This window comes from Podarcis tiliguerta, assembly GCF_965153285.1.
Source record: "Podarcis tiliguerta genome assembly, chromosome: 1".
NCBI lineage: Eukaryota > Metazoa > Chordata > Lepidosauria > Squamata > Lacertidae > Podarcis > Podarcis tiliguerta.
The window spans coordinates 124914580-124935858 of NC_139534.1; the positions used below are offsets into that span (position 1 = coordinate 124914580).

A 21279-nucleotide genomic window follows, 5' to 3' on the forward strand; every position below is an offset into this window, starting at 1 on the left:
ATATGGGAAAATAGTTTTGGGAAACTGTTACAATGGTTTATGTGGAAACTCAGACAGGGGGGTTTGAGGAAGTCAACTAACAATGTTAACAAAAGTGGAATTATTATAATCAGGATAAATGTTTGTTGGTTGGTTGGTTGGTTTGTTTTGTTTTTCTTTTTCCTATCTGCTTGTTATAAATTTGGAAAATTAACCAATTTTTCTAGGGGGAAAAAAGAATCGTAGACTCTTGGAGCTGAAAGGGACGTGGGGGTCATCTGTTCCAAGCTCAATGAGAGAGGCAATGACAGCCCCCTTGATGAATGCCTTCCACCCAGTCTCTGCTTAAAGGAGCCCACCGTCTCCCAAGACAGTTTTGTTCTACTGTCACAGCAACTCTCCCTGCTATGACGTTCCCCCTAATGATTTATTTATTTTTTAGCCTTTTCGCTGACATCTTTTAACTAAACATTTTCTTATCTGGCTGACCTTTCATTCTTGTCTCAGGGTTTGCAAAGCTCCCCACCTATTTGATGTTCGCTTCATTTCATTTAGAAATCACCATACAACTTCCCAAAGCAATTTAGCAATAAAAACGTCACTAATAAAAACCAGTGGTGTAGCATGGGGGGTGCAGGGGGGCCCGCCGCACCGGGCGCAACATCTGGGGGTTAGGGTTAGGGGGCGCAAATCCACGGGTTAGGGGGTGCAAATTACTTGCATTGCCCCGGGTGCTGACAACCCATGCTACGCCACTGATAAAAACAGATAAAAAATAATAGTAAAAATAAAATAATAATAATAAAGGCAGACCTGGACAAGATTCTCCACTTGGTGGAAAAGGAAGTTCCTGGGTCGTTGCTGGAAAGACAACAAACAAAGATTTTACTGAGAATCAGTCTATGCCTAAATGAATACCTTAAAAGCCAAGGTTCGAGGACAGAAATCTGCCTGAGTCTGGAATAATCTTGTGAAGTGAAAGGATAAGAAAGAGGGACTTATAGATGCTAGGATACAGATGATAAGGAAAATAGGAAGATATAATGAGAGGTAAAGGAGGTGCTGTGGGATTGGTGGAAGCCATTGTTTGTTTTCCTTTTTAGTGTTTATATTATTAATTTGTAAGATTTGGATTTGTTTACTTATATGCTTGTTTTTGTGTTTTGTGTCTTGTTATTTTTCGGGGGTGGGGTTGTGTGTGTGTGTGGAAAATACTAATAAAATTTATTATTATTATTATTGTTGTTGTTATTATTTTAAAAAGAGAATCAATCTATTGAGACCACTCCCTTCTTTAGAAAGAGATCGTAGCTCTCAAAGAGCTCAGATGGTCCTGTAGGTGAAGCCACACTAAAGAAATGTCCACATTAGTGTCTCAAAACACCCCCCAAAAACCCCAACTCCTATTCATGCCATCTGCGCATGAGCTGTCATTGGTGCATGAGAACTGGCTGCCTCAGATCCAGCATTGCAGGGGGTTGTAATAGAGTTCTTGGGGATCCCTTCCAACACTACAATTCTATGAGTCTAGGTACATGCCTGTCAGGGAGCTAGACAGTGATTAAATCACACTGAGTACATGCAGATAATGCTTTATCAGAAGAAACAAGGTGAAATATACTCAGAGTCGAGAGTGGATTTCATGCTCTTTATTCAGCTCACAGTGGTGAGGAGGAATGGAAGTTCCCCCAGAATGTCTGCCTTATATACATTATTTACACAATGGGCCCCACGTGATTGGCTAATTCTGGGATTCTCCTGTAGGCCAATCAGGTTGCGGATTCACTTCCACCTGGAGCTGGATTGGGTGGCTCCTGTAGACGAATCAGACTGTTGCATTCTGGATCCTATTGTTCTAGGACCAATCAGACTGCTTCATTCTGGATCCGATTGTTCTAGGACCAATCAGACTGTTGCATTCTGAATCCTATTGTTCTATGACCAATCAGACTGCTGCATTCTGGATCCGATTGTTCTAGGACCAATCAGACTGCTTCATTCTGAATCCTATTGTTCTATGACAAATCAGACTGCTGCATTCTGGATCCGATTGCTCTAGGACCAATCAGACTGCTGCATTCTGAATCCCATTGTTCTAGGACCAATCAGACTGCTGCATTTTGGATTCTATTTAACTCAGTACATAACACAAGGCCTGCACAGGGGAGTAGGCACTGAGCCTGCGATGCAGTTGGGGAGGCTGACGTTCCCCGCCTTCCCACAGCTGCCTAAATCTCCTCCTCCTCTCCTGGGTCCTTCCCAGGCAATCTGAGACGACGCCGACATGCCTTTTGCTGCTTCTCCCCCTTCATGCCTGGTTCTGGGAGACCAGGGGAGAGGGGAGCTTGGAGACACCCAGGCTTCTCCACCAGCCAGACCCATCTCTGCTTCTTGAACTCCCACCCCTCCTCTGTCTCCAGCCAGCGCATGACAATATACTTGCCACAGTGTGTGCAAGATCCCATGATCTACGGATAAGAACTTGTATCTTTGAGTTCTTGATTATTCTCCTACATAAACTGCTTCCCACAAATGTCTCAAAGCAATTGCACAACTGAAAACAGCCATCGGCAAGAACAGTTGCACTATTTCACATAGTAAAACGATTGCGACGGTTAAGAACATGTCTTTGCATGCTGAAACAATGTTGAGTCCAATAGCGGGCTAGAATAAATAACTTCACTTCAACGGCTTATTGAAAAAGGAAAATTTTCACTGGGCACCAAAAAGACAACACAAGAAGCACCTTTCTGATGTGCATTTTAGTTTGTCATTTGTTTTATTTAACACAATGCACATACTGCTTGATTTGTACTAAAACCTCTAAGCGGCTTACACAGATTCAAAAGCCAGTGGTGGGAGCACCTTGAAGCCAGAGTCAACCGCAACCTGACAGTGCACTGCAGTAGAGGGAACAACATTGTAAGGAAGGAAATGGAGAATGTGAAGATCAGCGAAGTCAGCAGACCACAGCAGTATCTGCACAAAAATCAGAAAACTAGCTCTGGTCTTCTTCAGTGACCATGGTGCCAACCACATCGCTCCACTGTGCTTTTTGCAAACGCAGTTGATATTTATGATGGGGGAACCTGTAGCCCTCCGAACGTGGCTGGATTACAGAGAGCCAGTGTGGCGTAGTGGTCATGGGGTCGACCTAGGGCCTGGGAGCGCAGGGTTCGAATCCCCACTCAGCCAGCCATCTTGGGTGATCCTGGCCCTGTCCCTGCCTGGCTACCTTGCAGGGACATTGGCGAGGATGCAGCGAGGAGGGGAGAGAACCCTGGAGGACAAGGCAGTAGGTACATAAATGCAAGAAAATGGATAAATAAAACCAGTGAGTCTGATCGATCCCTGACCATTGGCGATGCAACAGCAGGTGGGGAACTGTCATGATGGTGAAGAGAAGAAGAGTTCGGATTTGATATCCTGCTTTATCACTACCCGAAGGAGTCTCAAAGCGGCTAACATTCTCCTTTCCCTTCCTCCCCCACAACAAACACTCTGTGAGGTGAGTGGGGCTGAGAGACTTCAGAGAAGTGTGACTGGTCCAAGGTCACCCAGCAGCTGCATGGGGAGGAGCGGGGAAGCGAACCCAGTTCACCAGATTACGAGTCTGCCGCTCTTAACCACTACACCACACTGGCTCTCCAGTGTGAAAAGGCAACATGGACAAATTAGCCGTCCCCTGAGGTTGAATTCATGTGAAAGAAAATCTGCCTCATAGCTTCTTCTGCCTCATGCGTTCCTTGGCCTGCTAAGCACTTAATCTCTGAAGGACAACATGCCCCCCCCCCCACAACGCATCAACTGTGCCACATTGAAAGAGCCATTGTATACCTTTCAGAGCGTTAGAGTTGGCAGCATGCACAGTGACTCTGTTGCATGTGAATCCTGTCATACGCTTCAGCCGTTTTTACGGAACAGTTCACTGAGGGGCCACTTGCTACTGAAGTACAGTCATTTCATAGAATCATAGAATCTCAGAGTTTGAAGGGACCTGGGGGTCATCTAGTCCAACCCCCTGCAATGCAGGGATCTCAGCTAAAGCATCCATGACAGATGACCATCCAACCTCTGCTTGAAAACCTCCAAGGATGGAGAGTCCACCACCTCTTGTGGGAGTCTGTTCCACTGCCAAACGGCTCTTGCTGTCAGAAAGTTTTTCCAGATGTTTCGTCGGAATCTCCTTTCTTGCAACTTGAAGCCATTGGTTTGAGTCCTACCCTCCAGAGCAGGAGAAAACAAGCTTGTTCCCTCCTCCATGTGACAGCCCTTGAGATATTTGAAGATGGATATCATATCTCCTCTCAGTCTCCTCTTTTCCAGGCTAAACATACCCAGCTCCTTCAACCGTTCCTCATCAGGCTTGGTTTTGAGACCCTTGATCATCTTGGTTGCCCTCCTCTGCACATGTTCCAGCTTGTCAACATCTTCTTAAATTGTGGTGCCCACAATTGGACACAGTATTCCCATTGTGGTCTGACCAAGGCAGAATAGAGTGGTACTATTATTTCCCTTGTTCTGGACACTATACTTCTGTTGATGCAGCCTAGAACAGCGTTAGTTTTTTGGCTGCTGAATCACACTGTGGACTCATGTTAAGCTTGTGGTCCACCAAGACCCCTAGATCCTTTGCACATGTACTGCTAGTAAGCCAGGTGTCCCCCATCCTATATTTGTGCATCTGGTTCTTCCTGCCTAAGTGCAGAACCTTTCATTTGTCCCTATTGAAATTCATTTTATTAGCTTGCGCCAGTTCTCCAATCTGTTAAGGTCGTTCTGAATTCTGATTCTGTCTTCTGCGGCATTAGCTACCCCTCCCAGTTTGGTGTCATCTGCAAATTTGATGAGCAAATTCCTTCATCCAAGTCATTTATAAAGACATTGAACAACAACGGGCCCAGGATAGAACCCTGTGGCACCCCACTTGTCACTTTTTTCCAGGATGACGAGGAACCATTAATGGGTTCAGTCAGTCAACCAGCTACAAATCTAGCTAACAGTTACGTCATTCAACCCATATTTTACCAGCTTCCTCGCAAGAATATCATGGCGGACTTTGTCAAAAGCCTTACTGAAATCAAGATATACTATGTCCACAACACTTCTCTGACGCACCAAGTTTGTAATTCCATCAAAAAAAGAGAAAGAAATAAGATTGGGCTAGCACGACTTATTTTTGAGAAACCCGTGCTGGGTCTTACCAGAATTTTTTCAATGAATCCAGGGACACTTTTCATCTTCAATGGATTTTGTATGGGGACTGATTTGTAAATCCGGGGACTGTCCCCGGGAAATGGGGACGTCTGGTAACCTTACCCCAAATGTCTCTGCCTGATTATCGTCTTCCTAAGCAACTACTCTATTCCAAACTTAAAAATGGAAAGCGTAATGCTGGTGGTCAACAAAAGAGGTTTAAAGTCTGTCTCAAGGCAAATCTAACAAAATGTAGTATAAACACCAACAACTGGGAAGCACTGGCCTGCGAGCGCTCCAGCTGGAGAACAGCCTTTACCAAAGGTGTCATTGGCTTTGAAGACACTCGAACTCAGGACGCAAGGGAGAAACGTGCTAAGAGGAAGGCACGCTTGGTAAATCTGCCCCGTGATCAACTCCCGCCCGGAAACCAATGTCCCCACTGTGGAAGGACGTGTGGATCCAGAATTGGCCTCCACAGTCACTTACGGACTCATTGTTAAAACCATGTTTAAGGAAGACAATCTTACTCGGCTACGAGGGATTGCCAAAGAAGAAAACATCTTTGGTGTTGATCTCTGCACTCTCCTTTCCTAGCCAGTTTTTGAGAGATAATATATTTATCCAGTGGCGTAGCGTGGGTTGTCAGCACCCGGGGCAAGGCAAGTAATTTGCACCCCCTAACCCGTGGATTTGCGCCCCCTAACCCTAACCCCCAGATGTTGCGCCCGGTGCGGCTGGCCCCCCCTGCACCCCCCACGCTACGCCACTGTATTTATCTAGCAGGATTTACATACAGCTTTAATTACAAAACAAAATGCCTAAGCAGTTTACATAAAATATTCATTTTAAAATAGCGCTCAAAGCAGACTTTTAAATAGTAGACATAACAAAACTATCAAAATGCAAATTAAATAAACATTTTTAAAAGACAAATACGCATGATAAAATCATATGTCTGGGCAGGGCTTTCCTAAACAGGTTTTTATCTTTTTTAAGCAGGCAAGCCAAAGCAGTGCAGCGAAACCACCTGCCTAAAATTAATAGGGGGGGCCATCACAGAGGGGTCAACAAATGCTTTTTGTATATAATTCTCTTGCTTGACAATCCACTTAATGCAAGGCAGTCCAGCCTCTCAGACCAAGTGGGTTGCAAGAGCCCTTTGATGTACAGAACCTGGGGGCCGCATAATGAATTAAATCTCCATATCATTAATCAAAGTGTTTGCAGTACAGTTAATAATAGCTAATATATGCAATTACTGTATTTCTGGGTAAGCACTGCCAAACATAATCGGTCCCACTGTGAGTATGCGCTGAATCAGGTTGCTAGGCTGCGATCCATCGAAGAGGATCACAACTGTGTGCATGAGCTGGACCAGGGTTGAGACCAGCCTAGGTCAAAATGGAGGGCAAGCCTCATGCGTGCCTACTCATGAGCAAGCGTCATCAAGTTCACCAAGTCTTAAAGGTAAAGGGACCCCTGACCATTAGGTCCAGTCGTGACCAACTCTGGGGTTTACTGGCCGAGAGATCCAGCATACAGCTTCTGGGTCATGTGGCCAGCATGACTAAGCCGCTTCTGGCTAACCAGAGCAGCACACGGAAAAACCGTTTACTTTCCCGCTGGAGCGGTACCTATTTATCTACTTGCACTTTGACGTGCTTTCGAACTGCTAGGTTGGCAGGAGCAGGGACCGAGCAACAGGAGCTCACCCCATCACGGGGATTTGAACCACCAACCTTCTGATCAGCAAGTCCTAGGCTCTGACAATGCATCCCAGTATAAAGGCTGTACCCCAGGAACCTCTGGGGGAAAGTACTGTTGAAGGAGCGTCTCCACCCCCATCGTCCGGCCCGAACACTGAGGTCCAGCTCCGAGGGCCTTCTGGTGGTTTCCTCACTACAAGAAGTGAGGTTCCAGGGAACCAGGCAGAGGGCCTTCTCGGTAGTGGCACCCTCCTTGTGGAACGCCCTCCCGTCAGATGTCGAGGAAATAAACAACTATGTGACTTTAAGAAGACATCTGAAGGAAGCCTTGTTTAGGGAAGTTTTTAATGTTTGATGTTTTATTGTGTTTTTAAAATTCTGTTGGGAGCTGCCCAGAGTGGCTGGGTAGGCCCGGCCAGATGGGCAGGGTATAAATAATAAATGATGATGATGATGATGATGATGATATTATTATTATTATTAGAATTTTCCTTCCTTGTAAGTTGAAAGGTGTTAACGCATCTTATGAGGCTTCTGGTCTCTTGTGATGCTTTAGTTAGACATTGAACCATAGAATAATGGAGTTATTGTATTTAATGAGGCTTTGGGAACAACAGGTTGCTGTTCCCCACAGTGCCCCACGGTGATAGAACGACTGTTATTGCCCAACTCACCCTTCGCAGCAGGAATTTCTGCATGTAGCTGCCTGTAATGTATACTTTGGTGGTGTGGGGTGTGTGTCATGTGAGAAGATGGCTTTCTTTGACTCACAAATGTTGAAAGGTCCCTGAAAATGAGTTGCCACATGTCCAAAGGGGAAATCATGTGAAAATCAACATCTCTCCCTTGCGGTTCCCGATTCCTGTTCTTTGTCTAAGGAGTTCAAGGTGGCAGTAAGTTGTCCCGCTGACTCGTAAAAATGTATCTTTGGGGTCAGTTAGGCTGAAAGACAAGGGCTTGCTGAAAGCTGCCCAATAAGTCTCCACCATACATTCAAAAAGCTCAACATCAAAAAAACGAAGATCATGGCCACTGGTCCCATCACCTCCTGGCAAACAGAAGGGGAGGAAATGGAGGCAGTGAGAGATTTTACTTTCTTGGGCTCCATGATCACTGCAGATGGTGACAGCAGCCACGAAATTAAGAGACGCCTGCTTCTTGGGAGGAAAGCAATGGCAAACCTAGACAGCATCTTAAAAAGAAGAGACATCACCTTGTCAACAAAGGTCCGTATAGTAAAAGCTATGGTTTTCCCAGTAGTGATGTATGGAAGTGAGAGCTGGACCATAAAGAAGGCTGATCGCCGAAGAATTGACGCTTTTGAATTATGGTGCTGGAGGAGACTCTTGAGAGTCCCATGGACTGCAAGAAGATCAAACTGATCCATTCTGAAGGAAATCAGCCCTGAGTGCTCACTGGAAGGACAGATCCTGAAGCTGAGGCTCCAATATTTTGGCCACCTCATGAGAAGAGAAGACTCACTGGAAAAGACCCTGATGTTGGGAAAGATGGAGGGCACAAGGAGAAGGGACGGCAGAGGACGAGATGGTTGGACAGTGTTCTCGAAGCTACAAACATGAATCTGACCAAACTGCGGGTGGCAGTGGAAGACAGGAGTGCCTGGAGTGCTCTCGTCCATGGTGTCAAGAAGAGTCAGACACGACTGAACGACTAAACAACAACATACATTTAAAGCAAATAGCTTCCCCTCCAACGAATCCTGAAACTGTAGTTTGTTAAGGGTCCTGGGAATTGTAGTTCTGTGAAGGTGTACTACAGTTCCCAGGTGCGGGAAAGGGCCTTGGATCCAACTCTCCCTGGTCCAAATTCACATGTTCACTTATAACAGTTGTCTTCAACCTTTTAAGACTCAGCCAGGGCTCATCTTTAACTTCAACCTGCTACATACATCCCCTTTTATTTTTTAACCTCTTTGCCCCATCTTTCTATGCTTTCCCTCTGTCTCCATGCCCCACGCTTCCCTGATCTCTCTGCTCTGTTTTTTATTATTATTTCCTTTTTCTCTTAAACGGAAAATATTTTGCAGTCGTACCTTGGAACCTGAACGCCTTAGTACGAGGACATTTTGGCTCCCTAACGCTGCAAACCTGGGAGTGTTCCAGTTTGTGAACGTTCTTTGGAACCTGAACGTCCAATGGGGCTTCTGTGGCTTCCGATTGGCTGCAGGAGGTTCCTGCAGCCAACCAGAAGCCGTGCTTCGATTTCCAAACGTTTTGGAAGTCAAATGGACTTCTGGAATGGATTCTGTTCGACTTCCAAGGTACAACTGTAATAGACATGACTGATGTGCTGTTAGTGTAATCCTCAAGCTAGCCAGTGTCCCAGTTTTGGCTTTCGCTAAATACTAGTATAGGGACACGGGTGGCGCTGTGGGTTAAACAACAGAGCCTAGGACTTGCCGATCAGAAGGTTGGCAGTTCGAATCCCCACGACGGGGTGAGCTCCCGTTGCTCGGTCCCTGCACCTGCCAACCTTGCACTTTTTGATGTGCTTTCAAACTGCTAGGTGGGCAGGAGCTGGGATCGAGCAACGGGAGCTCACCCCATCGCGGGGATTCGAACCGCCGACCTTCTGATCAGCAAGTCCTAGGCTCTGTGGTTTAACCCACAGCGCCACCCGCGTCCCTTTTCCACATTCCTAGCCTTAATTAAATTCTAGCATCCACTGCATACCTTCCATGTGTCCCTATTTTCCGAGGACAGCCCCGGAATTCCAAAAGCCATCCTGGCTTTTGATTTGATCCCAGAATGTCCCTATTTCCCCTGCCAGTGTTGTGGAGCTCAGCTCAGGGAGGAGGAAGAGTAGTACTTGTGCTGAGTTGTGACATCGGCTGCAGTGGCAACTGTGAGGCAACATTCCATGGCCTTTCCGCGGCTGCTGCCGCCGGCCTTCTCCCTTGGGCAGCCCAAAGCGGCTGCTGGAGAGCAGGCAAGGAGGAAGGGAGGCTGCAGCCACCAAGGCCCAGCCCCATGGGATGTGCCGGCTCTGAGGTGGAGGCAGAAGGCAGGGCCACCCTGGGCAGGAAGAAAGGGGGAGAGGAGCTCAAGGAGTCTTGATTTTTTTTTTTAAAAAAAGAAATGCTTCGTGTATCCTTGGGTGGATCTACACACAGGAAAAGAACGCTATAAATAGTCAGAAATTAAATCAGTATAACAAAAGAAAAAGAAAAACACTGGGAAGTTGCTTAGGAAATTTTATTTGCTCTCTGGCGCCATCTGGTGTTGAATGTTTATCATGCATTCAAAACGCTGTTTCTTAACTAATGTGAGTCCCAGGTCTGATCTTGACACTTTCTGGAAATTTTTTATTGCTGCTTGCTTTTCTTTTTGCAAATCTAGTGAAAAAAAGGGGAAGGATCGAGAGGGCCAGTTGAGGGGAGTGAGAAACGTCTCTATTTTCATCTGAGGATTGTTGGAGGGTATGTCACTGGCCCCAGGAATTTAAGGGTGTCTAGCCCCCACAACTCATAACTGCATTACCCACCTGTCAGTTCCATTATTACTGAGAATAAAGGTTCCATATAGGCTCAGACAAGCCAGACATTTGCTTATGCTGGTGGCACCGGGAGACCAAACGCCTCAATATTTGTATAAGAAATAAAATACCCTATATTGAGGGTAGTGACATGGGCATCCAAACTCTGCCCTTTAGATATGTTGAATTTATGAGGTAACTTTTGAAGGGGGGCAATTGGCCAAACCCTTAAATACCAATAATAATAATAATAATAATAATAATAATAATAATAGATTATTTATACCCCGCCCATCTGGCTGGGCTTCCCCAGCCACTCTGGGCGGCTTCCAATAAATATTAATCCAAATTATTATGTGTTCCCCCACATTTTTGCGTGGGAATAATGAGCCAAAAGGGAAGCAAAGCTGTTCGCGCTCCTGAAGAAAAAACCCACACCAAATAAATTGACAAATGAACTGGAGGCCTGAATGGAAGACGTCTAGCACGGCTGTCAGCCAAAAGCAGGAGCAAGTCTCGAAGCCCTGTTCAAAGGAAGGGAGCGACGAGAGCATGAATGGGAGGCAACAGGAGAAGGCTCCCCCAGCTGCAGCTGCGGCCTCGCTTGCTACCCATAAATCCTCTCTTTTTGTAATGATCTAATAACTACCCTCGCGGGTGCCACTAATTTAAGTAAAACTGCTTAAATTGAGGCCTAGAAGACCAGCGAGATAATGGCGCTTAGTGATGCCTCATTGACCTGGTGTGATATGAACAGCGCTTAGGGGGCCTGTTTATGGGAACGGTGTTTGCCATGGCAACTATGCGCACCCATGCGCGCGCATGGAGAAAGGGCGACTATATCTCACGTTTGCCTCTTGTCCCCCTTCTTCTCAGGGAGGCCTCCAAGGGATCGACCCACCTTATCCTCAACCCTGTGGGGCAGGGCAGCAGATGACCTAACCCGGGAGAAAACAGTAAAGACCTGATGAAGAGAGCACAGCAGAGGTGATATTTTCTGAGAATCCTCCGGGAAAATAATCTCTCAAAGGACCTGTTGATGGCATTTTACCATTGTACTGTGGAGAGTGTATTAACGTATGGTTTCTGTGTGTGGTTTGGGAGCTGCACAGTCAGGGAAAAAACAAAGCTGTCCAGGGTTGTAAAGACTGCGGAGAGAATAATTGGGTGCACTCTTCCCACCTTGGATCAAATCTATGCTTCCAGGTGCCATAAGAAAGCGGCAGAGATAGCGCAGGATAGTATGCACCCTGGAAATGATCTCTTTCAGCTTCTGCCTTCTGGAAGAAAGGCTAGGACTAGCTGCCTGAGAAACAGTTTTTATCCAAATGCGATTTTGGTTTTAAACGCAGTGTAAGGTGTCTCTGTGGGAGTATATGGTATTTAATTATGGGGTATCAGAGTTTTTAGGGGGTTAACCAGGCTGGGATAGCAGGGATAGCAGGCTTGTTGGTTTTTGAATGTCTGATGTAGATTTTTTTCAATTTTGCTGTATGGGACAATGACAATAAAGATTATTGTATTGTACCAAAAGGGAGAGGTTTTTCATGCAGGGCCACACCAGGCTGAGTCAGGATTTGAACTCAGGTCTCACACAATCCCAGAGTGGAATCCGAGAGCTGAAAGTGATCCTGAGGATCATCTAGTCCAACCCCACTGCAAGGCAGGCATCCCGTCCCTGGGTGGGCTCAAGCCACCAAACTTCTGGTTAACAGCCAGACGCGCTGACGCCTTCACCCGAGTCACAGAAGCACTTCCCTTTAATCCGCGGAAAGAAAGAGGATGCATCGCTGAAAAAAAGAGGATGTGTATTTGCGTAAGAATCACATAGCCTGATTTATAATCAATCCGTGCTCGATTGCCCAACAAGCTTGTGCTTAGGGCATAAGCAGAACAGGGCACAACAAGAAAAAGCGAGAGAAATTTCTGAAATAATTTGTAATATTGCAGAGTTGGAAGGGAACACGAGGGCCAACTAATTGAACCCCCTGCAATGCTGGACTCTTTCACCTATATGAACTTATGAGTCTGAGATTTACAGTCTCATGCTCTACCAACTGAGCTATAATACTACTACTACTACTAATAATAATAATAATAATTTATTATTTATACCCTGCCCATCTGGCTGGGCTTCCCCAGCCACTCTGAGCAGAGCCCAACAGAACATTATAGAATCATAGAATCATAGAGTTGGAAGAGACCACAAGGGCCATCGAGTCCAACCCCCTGCCAAGCAGGAAGCACCATCAGAGCACTCCTGACATATGGTTGTCAAGCCTCTGCTTAAAGACCTCCAAAGAAGGAGACTCCACCACACTCCTTGGCAGCAAATTCCACTGTCGAACAGCTCTTACTGTCAGGAAGTTCTTCCTAATGTTTAGGTGGAATCTTCTTTCTTGTAGTTTGGATCCATTGCTCCGTGTCCGCTTCTCTGGAGCAGCAGAAAACAACCTTTCTCCCTCCTCTATGTGACATCCTTTTATATATTTGAACATGGCTATCATGTCACCTCTTAACCTCCTCTTCTCCAGGCTAAACATGCCCAGCTCCCTTAGCCGTTCCTCATAAGGCATCGTTTCCAGGCCTTTGAAACACGATAAAAACACGATAAAAGATCAAACATTAAAAACTTCCCTAAGCAGGGCTGCCTTCAGATGTCTTCTAACTGTCAGGTAGTTGTTTATCTCTTTGACATCTGATGGGAGGGTGTTCCACAGGGAAGGTGCTGCTACAAAGAAGGCCTGGTTCCCTGTAACCTCACTTCTCGCAGGGGGGAACTGCCTGAAGGTCCTCGGAGCTGGACCTCAGTATCCAAGCTGAACGATGGGGGTGGAGACGCTCCTAGCATGATATCTGATATTTAAAAAAACACCACCATGAAAAAACAACAAAACAGATCTCTTTTAGGCTTCCTTACACACCTTAATCCACACCCTTGTCCCATTGAAGCAATGAATCTTCAACATCAACTTCGTTGGACTGGTCATGCTGTGCGGATGCCTGATGATCGTCTTCCGAAGCATCTACTATATTCCGAAATTAAAAATGGAAAGTGTAATGCTGGTGGTCAACAAAAGAGGTTTAAAGACTGTCTCAAAGCAAATCTTAAAAAATGTAGTATAAACACTGACAACTGGGAAACACTGGCCTGCGGGAGCTCCAGTTGGAGAACAGCCTTTACCAAGGTGTCATGGGCTTTGAAGACGCTCGAACTCAGAACGCAAGGGAGAAACGTGCTAGGAGGAAGGCACGCTTGGCAAACCCTCACCGTGATCAACTCCCACCCGGAAACCAATGTCCCCACTGTGGAAGGACATGTGTATCCAGAATTGGCCTCCACAGTCACTTACGGACTCATTGCTAAAACCATGTTTATGGAAGACAATCTTACTCGGCTACAAGTGATCACCAAAGTAGATCTCCTGCCCTCTGTTTTTATGACTTATCCCCACTGAAAACAGGGGATATGTAATAGCCAGGAGGATATACTAACATATATTGAAAAAATATACTAACATACATCGAAAAAATGTCTTATTCCACCGTTTCATAGTCCCAGTACAAATTCTGTTCAAAGCTTAGTTAGGGGAAATGTAAAGGGCACCCTACAATTATGAATTTGACTCAGGATCTGAAGCTTGAGATTTATTTTTTCTTTCTTTTGTAATGCTTGGCCCACCCCTGGAATATGTGAAGAAATAAGCAAGCACCTCTGAGCATGTACAGAGTGTTTTCCTTTCCCTACCACTATATGGTTGTTGCACACACTTAAGGGTGCCTTTGGAATATGCTTGACACCCGATGAAGAAAAGGATGAGACTGGTGTAGCTGTGTGGGTGGCTGGAAGAGTTATCCGCTCTTTTCCAAGCTGCATAGCAGAAGTGAGCTTCACGTGGCAAAGTGACTTTGCGGATCACGTGATCCCCCAAACTCCTGTGAACAAAACTCTTCCAGTAAGCTCTGTTCTCCTCGCCTTCAGATGTAGGCACACCCTGGACTGGGAGAGCTTCGCTTTGAGCCTTCGCCATGAAATGCTTTTTGCATTTCATCTAGATATCAAAGCTCCCGATTCTATCTATGCACACAGCAGAAGAGTTTAAGAGGCAACTCTGACTTTCACCAGGTAAAAAACGAACAAACAAAGTCTTCTCTGAGGTCTGGAAGCGTGAGAAATGGAATCTGATGCTTATCTATAAATTAAGCCATATCACGCATCTTTGGGAAGGTGAGAGGAGTTATTTTCTTTATGCCGCTCTTATAATTTTTTGGCATTTAGCTCTTTCTTTCTTTCTTTCTTTCTTTCTTTCTTTCTTTCTTTCTTTCCTGTGCCTTTTAGTTGTTTCAGTTATCTTGTAAACAGCCCAGGAAATATGATCAAAGGGCAGTATTAAAAACAAATAGTTACAATAAATAATACTTTTGGCACAGTGGATGCCTTTTTGGAAGAGAAATACTCCAACAGAGAATGTCTACGTGGAGGAACCCGAGATTGTTTGAGGAGTACAGGATTTGCCGTTCATGTTTATACATATAACTTTTGCATTATTTTTTCCTTTATTGTACTATTTTTTCCTGCTTAAGAAAACTTTGAAATTCATTTTATTTTTTCTACTTACTAATTTTCTATTTTTTTTTTTTAAACCCACACACAGACACAAAACCCTGCTTTGTTGGCATCTGTTATTATTATTGCATCTCACGCAGTAGCCCATATTCTCCTTGCTTATCCCTGGACCTGTCCCCTTCTTCTGTAGTTTCTCTGTGTCAAAATTATGACTGTAAACCCTTTGGGGCAGGGACCATTTAAGAACCTATTGATGGCACCTTATAAATACATACATGCATACATAAAATACAGTGGTACCTCCGGTTAAGTACTTACCGTATTTTTCGCCCTATAGGACGCACTTTTTCCCCTCCAAAAATGAAGGGGAAATCTGGGTGCGTCCTATGGGGCGAATGCAGGCTTCGCGGACCTCTCCGCAAACAGCAGGAGCGCTCCCGCTGCTGGCGGAGAGGTGCCTGCATGCTGAAGCCTGCGCGCGCTGAGCTCAGCGTGTCCAGTCTTCGCAGACCTCTCCGCTAGCAGCGGGAGCCAGCACTGGGCTCCCACGGCTTGCAGAGAGCTGCCTGTTTGGGGGCTGGGGTCGGGGGAAGCTCGGGCTTCCCCAACCCCGCGCCTGGGGGGGAAATAATTTTTTTCCTTTATTTCCCCCCCAAAAAACTAGGTGCGCCTTATGGGACGGTGCGTCCTATAGGGCGAAAAATACGGTAATTTGTTCCGGAGGTCCATACTTAACCTGAAACTGTTCTTAACCTGAAGCACCACTTTAGCTAATGGGACCTCCTGCTGCTGCCGTGCCGCCGGAGCACAATTTCTGTTCTCATCCTGAAGCAAAGTTCTTAACCTGAGGTAATATTTCTGGGTTAGTGGAGTCTGTAATCTGATGCGTATGTAACCCGAGGTACCACTTTACTGCCCCCCCCCCCATTTTCATTACGTATCAACCAAAGGTGAAGTTTGGTCTTTCAGTGGCGCCCAGTGTGACTCCAAAATTTGCCCCTCCCTCCTCTTCTTGCCTCCCATTCTGTACATGCACTGCATCATACTGCGGCAAATCAGGATGAATGGTCAATAGGTTGTCTGCAGGCCATTTATCCAGCAGGAACTTGCAGAAACTCAGCTCCGGCACGTCTCAGGTGGGCGCCATTGCCATCATTAGAAAACAATGGAGGTGTTCACAGTGAGCTCCGACACCTCTTTTCTCTAGAAAAATAGCACTGGTTGTCTGGAAGCGCTCTCATTCCACACAGTTCCCACAAAGAGCAATTAATGCACAATTTTGGGGAACAACAGCTGCAAAGTGCCGTGTAGGGCAAGTGGTTATTCAAGGCACTGACAAACAAAACACCTGCAAGCCGAGAAGAAGAAGAACAGGTGCAAAATACTGCGCTTTGTTTGATGGGCAACAGTGATGTCTCCGCAACCTTGTAGGGGAAATCTGCAGACGGTGTGCAACGAAGGGCATGCGCTGCACAATGCACAAGGTCATAGTGACAGTGTGCAAGGTGGGGGCAGCAAGAAGCAGCTGGTCTTTGAGGCATATTGATCCCAGGCTGTTTGAAGCTGGAGTTGAGGATTAAATGACTCTCTGAGGTTATTTTCCACTCAGCTACCACCTTTGTGTTTAGCAAAGCATAGCGCAGGTGGGGAACATTTTTCAGGCTGAGGTCCATGGTCCTTTGGGTCAAGGACCGCAATACCTCAAGGACCACCTCTTTCCGTATGAACCCACCCCTTGACATCATCTTTTGAGAGCGCATTAAATGACAGTATGGACGAGCGTTATGTTTGTGCATTAAAGTCGCAACATGCGCATAGGGAGACGCAACATATGCACAAAACCCGTTGAGACCACAGGTGTCATGATTGCCAAAGAGACAAGCCGCTTCTCAAACTGAAACTTACTACCAAAGGAAGCTTGCTATCCACATTAAACAACAGAATGGGATGTGCCTGTTCTTGGAGTTCAAAGACATATTCTAGCAAGGCAAAAACATTCAAGGAGGGAGCAAGAGACCGTATTTTTTGCTCTATAAGACTCACTTTTTCCCTCCTAAAAAGTGAGGGGAAATGTGTTTGCGTCTTATAGAGCGAATGCAGGCTGCGCAGCTATCCCAGAAGCCAGAACAGCAAGAGGGATTGCTGCTTTCACTGTGCAGCGATCCCGCTTGCTGTTCTGGCTTCTGAGATTCTGAATATTTTTTTTCTTGTTTTCCTCCTCCAAAAACTAGGTGCGTCTTGTGGTCTGGTGTGTCTTACAGAGTGAAAAATACGGTAGGTGTGGGGGGGGGAGGGGGTGTTTAGGGGTGGTGGCTTGGAGAGGATGGTGAGGGTGCTAGCTTGCTAGGGGTCCTAAGGGCCAAATAGGGGAAGGAGCCTGGGAACTGTGGTTTTGCAATTGTAGCAGAGTGCCCAGCGTCCCATTGCACAAAATTATCAGTCCTAATGCAATGGCCAACAAATCACCTTGCCAACAAAGGTCCGTATAGTTAAAGCTATGGTTTTCCCAGTAGTGATGTATGGAAGTGAGAGCTGGACCATAAAGAAGGCTGATCGCCGAAGAATTGATGCTTTTGAATTATGGTGCTGGAGGAGACTCTTGAGAGTCCCATGGACTGCAAGAAGATCAAACCTCTCCATTCTGAGCCCTGAGCGTTCACTGGAAGGACAGATCGTGAAGCTGAGGCTCCAATATTTTGGCCACCTCATGAGAAGAGAAGACTCCCTGGAAAAGACCCTGATGTTGGGAAAGATGGAGGGCACAAGGAGAAGGGGACGACAGAGGACGAGAGGGTTAGAGAGTGTTCTCGAAGCTACCAGCATGAGTTTGACCAAACTGCGGGAGGCAGTGGAAGACAGGAGGGCCTGGCGTGCTCTGGTCCATGGGGTCACAAAGAGTTGGACACGACTAAACAACAATGCAATGGCTTAAATCAGCTCTAAGTTTGTAGTGTTAACGAGGTCCTGGTTTTATTGCCGCTTTCCAGGCATGCATCTTCTGATTAGGCAACGCTGCCGGCATCGTAACTATAGATTGTAAAAGGGATTTGTGGCGGTGTGGCCTGATTCAAAAACAACCAGAAAGGAAATGGATGCAAATATCACTTGGAAATTTAAACAAAGAGATTGGTTGTGGATTGCCAAATATCACGTTAACCAGGTTAACCTTTCTACCTTTATTTTCACCCCATACTTAAGAATTATTTGAGAGGCAGACTGGTATTACCGTCTTATGATATGGTTAAAGGTAAAGGGACCCCTGACCATTAGCTCCAGTCGTGACCGACTCTGGGGTTGTGGCGCTCATCTCGCTTTATTGGCCGAGGGAGCCGGCGTACAGCTTCTGGGTCATGTGGCCAGCATGACTAAGCCGCTTCTGGCAAACCAGAGCAGCGCACAGAAACGCTGTTTACCTTCCCGCCGGAGTGGTACCTATTTATCTACTTGCACTTTGACGTGCTTTCGAACTGCTAGGTTGGCAGGAGCAGGGACCGAGCAACAGGCGCTCACCCCGTGGAGGGAATTTGAACTGCCAACCTTCTGATTGGCAAGTCCTAGGGTCTGTGGTTTAGACCACAGTGCCACCCACATCTGCCCACTTCCCTAAGTCCCTTCAAAACCCCTCTTAAAACCAACTTCTTCCATGGATTCTTTAGTACAAGCCTTTAGTTCCCCTGGTAGTGAGTTGGTAATGCTTTCGAACTGCTAGGTTGGCAGGAGCAAGGACCGAGCAATGGAAGCTCACCCTGTGAGGTGGGGATTCGAACCGCCGACCTTCTGATCGGCAAGTCCTAGACTCTGTGGTTTAACCCACAGCGCCACAGCGTCTCTTTTAAGGGAAGTAATAGTAGCTCTCTATTCTGCCTTAGCCACACCACACTTGGAATACTGTATCCAATTCTGGGCACCCCAATTTACGAAGGATATTGATAAACTGGAAAGTGTGCAGAGGAGGGCAACCTCATATGTCCTACTCAGCACTCAACATCTGCTGCCTGGAGTAGCTGTCTCAGATTACCCAACAAAAGGACCTTCTTTCTATATCTTGACAGCCTTCTTAAGACAGAGTCCTGATCTTACTGCAGGCTGCAGCATTGTTTCAGCAAAGTTCATGTTACAACTTGATCCTGTGTGTATTTACCTGGAAGTAAGCCCACTGTGCCCAGTGGGGCCTACTCCCAAGTCAATACAAGCGAGTTTGAGGCTTTAATCCTCTTAACTAAGGGCTTTTCCAAAGAAAGTTGGAACGCACACAAGATACCAGGCTTGTGGTGTGGCACCCAGATAGCATTCTTCAAAGAGCTTGCAATGTGGGGATATCCAAGCACTGGTAATCCAAGCTTCTGTTTCTACTGCAAGGGCATTAAATTTCCCTAGCATTAATGCTGCAGTCATTCGGCTCCTGGACTTGTGAGCAAACCGCGTTTAAATAAATGAGACTTATTCCAAGGAAGCAAACATGGGATTGTGCAGTGCCTTGAGAAAATGCACTGTTCCACTAACGAGCATATATGTCAGGGCAGATGTTGGGAGCATGTCAGCCATAACTCACAAGGTGCCAGGGAAGTTAACTTTGTGTTCAAAGAAACTAAACGGCTCAGGCCTAGCGAGCACAGCAACTCTTTCCAGCAGGTCTAACCCCAATGAGGTAGTTGCAAGGACTGAAGGTCCCTGGCTTCCCACAGTTCTCTAAGTCTCCTCCCACCCCCTGTACATTCCCAAGCAATCTGAGACTCTGGTCGCCTTGCCTGTCTTTGCTTCGCCCTCTTCATACCTCTTTGGGTCTGGGCGACCAGGGAGGAGGGGAGCTAGTTGCAGCAGGAGGGGGAGACCTCTTGCCTTCTTGACCACCCTGATTCATCTTGGCCTCTTGGTCCTCTCCAGCCTCTGCTTCTGTCTCTGATTCTGGACCGCTCTCTGCCACAGCCTCTTCCTGCTCACTAAACCCTGTTACCACTTCATCTCCCAACACCAACACCTCCCTGTCTGCTCCCTCTCCTCCCTCTGACCATGCATGGCGCCCAACCACCATTCCCTGGGCTCCATGCTGTCTTCCCATGGGGGTTTCCCAACTGGTGCCTCCCACTCCTCCTCTGTCTCCAGCCAATGCATGACAGTATAGTTGCATCAGTGTCTGCAAGATCCCATCATCTACAGACAAGAACTCATTTCTGTGAGTGCCTGCTTATTTTCCTAGATGAATTGCTTCCCACAAATGCCTTGAAGTGATTGCACAATTTAAAAAAGCCAACAGCAAGAACAGTTGCGCTATTTCATATAGTAAAACAATTGCGACAATTAAAAACACATGTAAAGGTAAAGGTACCCCCTGACCATTAGGTCCAGTCACAGACACTTCTGGGGTTGCAGCGCTCATCTCGCTCTATAGGCCGAGGGAGCCGGCGTTTGTCCACAGACAGCTTCTGGGTCAAGTGGCCAGCATGACTAAGCCGCTCCTGGCGAACCAGAGCAGTGCACGGAAATGCCGTTTACCTTCCCGCCCGAGTGGTACCTATTTATCTATTTGCACTGGTGTGCTTTCGAACTGCTAGGTGCGCAGGAGCTGGAACGGAACAATAGGAGCTCACCCCATTGCGGGGATTTGAACCATCAACCTTCCAATCGGCAAGCCCTAGGCTCTGTGGTTTAGACCACAGAGCCACCCGCACCCCTCCCCAAAATGTACACATAAGTAAAGTTATGTTGTATTATCACATTTCTGTATTGCATTAGATTTTATAAGGTGTACACTCCTTGTTTCTTCAGCTTGTAAACCACCTTGGCTATTGTAAGATAGAAAGACGGTATACAAATTAAAAGCGATGATGATTTTTGTGTGCGAAAACAATGTCAAATCCAATGACAGGCAACAGGCTAGAATAAATATCTCCACTTCAAAGTCTTCTTGAAAAAGGAAGATCTTCACTGGACATCAAAAAGACAAGAGAGGTGGCACCTTTCTGATATGCATTTTTTTGTCATTGGTTTTATTTAACACAATGTATGTACCGCTTGATTGTTGTAAAACCTCTAAGTGGTTTACAATTGATATTAAAATTATAAATAAAAATAGTAAAACAGCATTTCAAAATAATTAACAATATGAGGTAGTAATGAAACACATTGCTATCTCTTGCCCAAACAGAAATGCTTTAAGCAGGTGCTGAAAAGAGCACAACAAGGGCACCTGCTTAATGTCAATAGGCAGGGAGTTCCACTGTCCTAAAAGATTGTTTTCACAGCCGTGAATTAGGTGGTACTGTATTAGTTCCACAGATGGAAGCTGTAAGCTGAACATTTATTTTTTTTGGTGAAGGGTGTTATAGAAATATG

At 46.1% G+C, this 21279-nt stretch overlaps 1 protein-coding gene across 1 annotated transcript in view; it reads left to right on the forward strand.

Moving 5' to 3' along the window:
• The window catches only part of SGPP1 (sphingosine-1-phosphate phosphatase 1), a 70340-nt gene that overhangs the window by 25335 nt on the left and 23726 nt on the right, over positions 1-21279 (forward strand). Inside the window, exons 2-3 of the mRNA XM_083438279.1 lie at positions 11256-11366; positions 13332-14607. The gene's annotated coding sequence lies outside the window, so the exon portion shown is untranslated. The remainder of the gene's footprint in view (positions 1-11255; positions 11367-13331; positions 14608-21279) is intronic.